Source organism: Ambystoma mexicanum, chromosome 14 (genome assembly GCF_040938575.1).
Source record: "Ambystoma mexicanum isolate Mex_15411 chromosome 14, UKY_AmexF1_1, whole genome shotgun sequence".
Lineage (NCBI taxonomy): Eukaryota > Metazoa > Chordata > Amphibia > Caudata > Ambystomatidae > Ambystoma > Ambystoma mexicanum.
This window is the reverse complement of record NC_090940.1, coordinates 537,808,012-537,813,457: the sequence shown is the minus strand read 5'-3', so window position 1 is coordinate 537,813,457 and position 5,446 is coordinate 537,808,012.

Sequence of the window (5,446 nt, the reverse complement as noted above, 5' to 3'; positions counted from 1 at the left end):
CACCGGCCTGGTTCCTAGTCCATTGTGGCACTGGGTATTTGTTGGGTTTGTGTGTGAGATGGGTTGGAGGCCTTACCAAAAAGAACCTGAAATAAATAAAAGCGCTTTATTGTGCGCCATGTACATTGTGGCGAAGGAGATCCCTAATTTGCATGCGACCATGTAATAAACTGTGACAAATCTCGGGGCTTGTGCCGTGATTGGTAGAGTGTTTTCACTCGTGACAGTGCAGCAGTACCATACTATTCATTGAAGGTGGATTGATTTAGTGGATAGAAAGTTGTATTGCATTGTGAAGGCGTCATCCAGATCTTTACCCTGGGCTTCAAGGCGGTGTGTGTAGATAAAAGTAATGATTGAGTTGTTATTGCAAGTATAAACTAAGCAAGAAAAGGGTTGAGATTTTGCCCTTGCATAGAGAGAATATTAGGTGTAGAACACATTTGATAATGAGCACCGTAGAAATCAATCTGGCCAGGAAGCACCTTCTATCCAAATTGTTTATTAAAGGTGAATGGGTAGAACAGGAGCATGGAATGTGGCAAACTAGAATGATGCAGGAGGTTACCTCTGTAAATGTGGATATGTGGCAGTTTAATGGGCTGTTGCATCAGGCCCTGGAAGACTTTTATATGACACAGACCACTAGAGATGAGCAAATTAAAATGGCTCAGCTCACAGCATACATGTACTTCCATATGATGATCATGGAAGCAAGATACCAGGTTAGTGTATCCTCTGTGCAAAACCAATCTGAGCTTTTGGATCAAACACAGAGAGAGTTGAAGCAAATAGATGTCACACTTTGCAGTGCTCGCAGGCGCTTGCAGGACTCCTCCATGCCACTAACGGGGTATGTGCAAAAATACCTTGCTGCACGGCGTAAGACCGTCACCTTGCCTTGTGGTGTACGGCGCTTTGTAGCACCGTTTTTAGCCCGATGGAAACTACAGGGGAGACTCAGGCAGCATATGTTGTAAAAGGACTACTATTCCCATGCTGCCTGGCTGGTTGTCACTTGACCTTCTCCAAACATGGCCGTACACTCCTCAATTACATTTCCCATATAAGCAGCTATGAGTCTTTCTTCGCTGCTTCTAATTGAAGTTGCTACCTGAAGTTTCGTCTTCGTTTGGGTACCTATTTCCCGTTCTCCGGACTGCCTGTTGTTGTTCGGAACTCTGCTCTCCCGTGTATCAGGACTCTTGGCTTGTCACTCGGACTGCTCCTGCCTTCGTTTTGCTTGAAACTCTGCCCGCCGTGTATCAGGACTCCTGTCTCCTCATTCGGACTGCTCCTGCCTTTGTTTTGCTTGAAACTCTGCTCGCCCGTGTATCAGGACTCCTGGCACCTCATTTGGACTGCTCTTGCCTTCGTTTTGATCAGAACCGTCCTCCCGTGTACCAGGACCCTTACCTGTGTGAAGACCAATACAGCGCTGCCTTCATCCCCTGCGCAGCAACAGTTACTTGCTGCTGACTCGGTGAGTCTTGTCCTTTTTCACCACTTCAATAAGACTGCATCTCCTGTGTTGACCTATCCACTCTCCCCTTTGTTTCACGGGTTTCTTACTACTGGAATCAATGCTACCTCCACCTAATCCAAGTACTGGAACTCCTTTGTTTCTCCTGTGTGCATATTGAACGCCACGCTGAGATTGCACCATCCCGGAACTAGAGCGCTCCTCGTGCCCTCCGGGAGTAGAAACCTTACTAACCTTCCTTTTTTTTATTTTATACCTACTGTTGTTTCCTTTACAAAGAACCCAGTACTCCTCGTGATAAGATACAATGAATTATTTATATTGCAATCTGGTTCCCAAGTAGTAGTGACAACTTAATTTTCTTGTTCTGTTTAATTACTGACAGGAGGACGGTCGGTGTCTCCTGTAGCCATCCTGGGGGGGGGGGACAACAGGTATACTTTGTGATTCTTTGGGGAACATATGTACACGCTCATTATCTGTGGCTCATGATTTCTATCTTTCTTTGCAGCCGGTTACTTGGCGGTGTGTTCTCCCCGCTCTTTTAAGTGATCAGGACCCTCTTTACTGTTTTACCAGTGGAGAGCCATATCATTGAAAATAGTTTCTTCCCTCACAGAGAGGAGGCTCAGGTAGGAGGCTCCAACCCGAGCTCTACAATCAAGTTCCCACTTCAGTATACGGAACTCGGGTTTGGGCTTTCACCTTTCGGTGAGTAGCAATAGAGCGAAAAAGTGCAATAGAGTCAAGATTCTGAGTAAAGAATTAAAAAACATTATTCAGCCGCTAAAAGATGAGTTAGTGGCAGAGCAGCAAATGAATTTCGAGCGAGAGTCTCAATTTTCTGTCCGGAGAGAAAAACATCAAGAAGGTGTGGAAAATCTGAGACAGAATCAACAGAAATTAAGTGAGCAAGTTGTGCAAAATCAAGTTTGTTTAGAGGACATTTTTGCTTTCAAATGCAGATTAAGGAACTGAAAGATGAGAATAGTCAGTTGATCATTAGAGAGGCTGATTCCCAGGTGGAATTTGATCAGATGCGACAAAATTTAAGCACTTTGAAACAACAGAGAGAGCATTTCAGAAAAGAAAATAGTAAATTGGGTCAGGAGAAAAGTGCCTTGTGTCAGGAAGTGTGCCATTTAAGGAAGGACATGGAGAAAAGCAAGTTATGTTTTCGGAACTGACTGAAATCAGGATAGAAAAGGAAAAATTAATGGGACATGTGAGGCAAGCAGAATTTGACTTATAGTATGCAACACAGGCCAAAAGTGCACAAAGTGAGGGGATTAGTCTCCTGCAAAAGAAGAGGCCTGAGTATGACCAGATAATACAAGCCTCACAGAAGGAAAATGTTTTCCTTTCAGAGGAGAATAAGGGACTCAGTGACCAGGTAGTAGCACAAAACAAATTAATAGAAGATACTCAAGCCCTGCTAGCAGAGCTGAAAACTCAGGCCTCTATATATCACCAAGAGATCGGGGTTGAGAAAGGTAAATCTGAGAGATTGGAAAAGGGCATGGCCAGATACAAGCAAGCTTTGAGGCAACCCGACCAGTTAGAGTACGGAAGGGCACCCTCGACCATGGTGTAATGACCTCCTTACCAGGGACCTCAAGCCAACTCACCACATGATATGCACAGGGTGCTGCTAACTTGATGCCTGCCAGTATGCAAGAACCGGGAAACATGAGGCAGCTGGGCTCAATCAAGACTAGTATAACTGAGATGAAAGGCCAGTCCCTATCAGATATTGATGGATATTCATCTTTATCCAGATTTAAAAATACCCTAGCAGATACTTCTGACCAAGAGGGCTCATATGATGAGAAGGTTAGGGAGTTAGACTGGCAGAAACATAAGTTACAAAGGGACCACCTGTCCACTTTGCAGACAGAGAAGAACCAGAATCCAGGCCTCAAAAATGTATTTTGAAAACCTTCACACATTCAGGGAAGCGGGGGGAGTCCTCCACCACACGCAGAAGAAGGAATGAGGAAGATGAGTACTCTGTGCGAAAAGGGGAGCCCATGAGATGCGACCCAGAGATCCCATGGTACCACAGGGGAGAACACACCAGACCCTGTCATTCTGGGAGGGATTCACAGCCTCATGGATGCAGGGAGCCCCTAGAGGACAGGAAGTGGACTATCAATGGTAGCAGCTCTGAGTCAGAAGGTGAGTGGACTCAGGTGCAGCAGAAAAAGAAGACTGCCAAGCAGAAGAGAGGTCTTGTAAAAGACCCAATACGGTAAATAAAAGCCAACAGTAGCTTTATGACACCATATCACAAAAATGCCAAATACTCACATGGAGAATCTAGGGCTCTATGACCAGATGACGACGTCATTTGGCATAAAAAATTATCACAATTGCATGGAGTTTGACAAATGGACATTCTCCTCGGAATACTCCAGCTCCTTTGCAGGGCTGGAGGATCAAGATCACCAAAGATGGTCCACCTATAAGGAGGCCATCTTAAAGCATTTCTCTGTGCACAGGAACCCTCAGTAGGCCCACAAAGCAGCCTACAACCTGCATTGTGGAGACCAGTCACCTTGAGAGTTTGTGCAAGAACTAAAGCGGGCATTTGCCCAGACCTCTAGACGGGTGCACACAAATAGCTGGGAGTTCATTAATACTTATTTCCATGCACTCTTAAAATACATAATGACCCAACTGATTAGGGACTTCCATGAGCGTAGGACCCTGGATTGGGTAATAGAACAGGCTACCTGGATTTATGAAATCCAAAAGCCATCTGAGAACAAAAATAAACCCCCAAACCGTCTAACACACCCGCTGCTGCAAAGGTAGCGTAGGTGAAAAATACCCCCATTTTGGACTTGGAAATGGAGGGGCTAAAAATACCCCTCCTACTAATCAGCAGACTGAGATGCAGAGGAGACTATCTGGTCCAACACAATCGGGTGGTAGCAGGCAGGGTATCCAACCAACTCTTCGCCTGACCCTGCCACCAATATCAGCCCGAGATACAAGGGTAACAGACCCATCTTGGGGTATGTATGGACTCTCCCGGCACAAGGTTGGGGGTCCAATCAGGTAAGTACTGCCCCAGGAAACCCCCCTCAAATCTTCCCTCAGAGCCTTCCTCAGGAGGGAAGAAATACTCCATCCTCCAACTTAAGTTTCTTTCCCAGATACACTCCAAACCCCAATTTCCAGACCAATCCTCCTCTCCCTCCCCACTTTCAAGACAATAGATTCCCAAATCAGGGAGAAGGGAGACCAAGGATGGAGGGTTATCAGGGAAACGCTAAATACCCGAGCTTCTCTGGGCAAAGGGACAGCTACCCTTTCCGAGAGCAGCAGAAGTATAAATGTAGACCCCCCCCTTGCAACCAGAAAGGATGTCTGATCTGGAGCGCCAGGTTCACAGTTTGACACAAGACGTGGGTCGCATGTTGCTGCCCAGAACAGCTCAACACCCGGGTCGGGTGCCCCGGAGCATGGACGGGAATAAAATCCTGACAACCAACAGATACCTTAGGAGGAGGACCGGAGGAAGGGGGATGCAAAGCCCTAGAGGTCCTAGAGGAAACTTCCTTTCTCACCTGAGAAAAACACCTAGAAACCTTGAAACCTGAACATGAATTTCCTTCCCCCAAAAAGCTGGAACCTAGGGAACAGAGGGTAAGTAGGAGAAATCAAAGGCCAAAGAAAACCCATTTTGTAAAGGAGGTCTACATCATCCCGTTTGAAGGGGAAGCAACCCTGTAGGATCCAGGGAAGAAAATCCTATCTTTTAGGGAATGAGGGAAAAATGGTTCGAAAAAGACACTAATTGAGACTGGGTAAGAATGGAGACTGACCCAGAGCAATCAATTCTAAAACTTCAACAATGTCACCCAAATGACCTTGAAAGTGAGGAGGGATCCTCCCCCCAAACATGTTTGGGAGACTGTCTCCAGGAAAAGGGGGACAGCAAAGAATCAAGGGAAA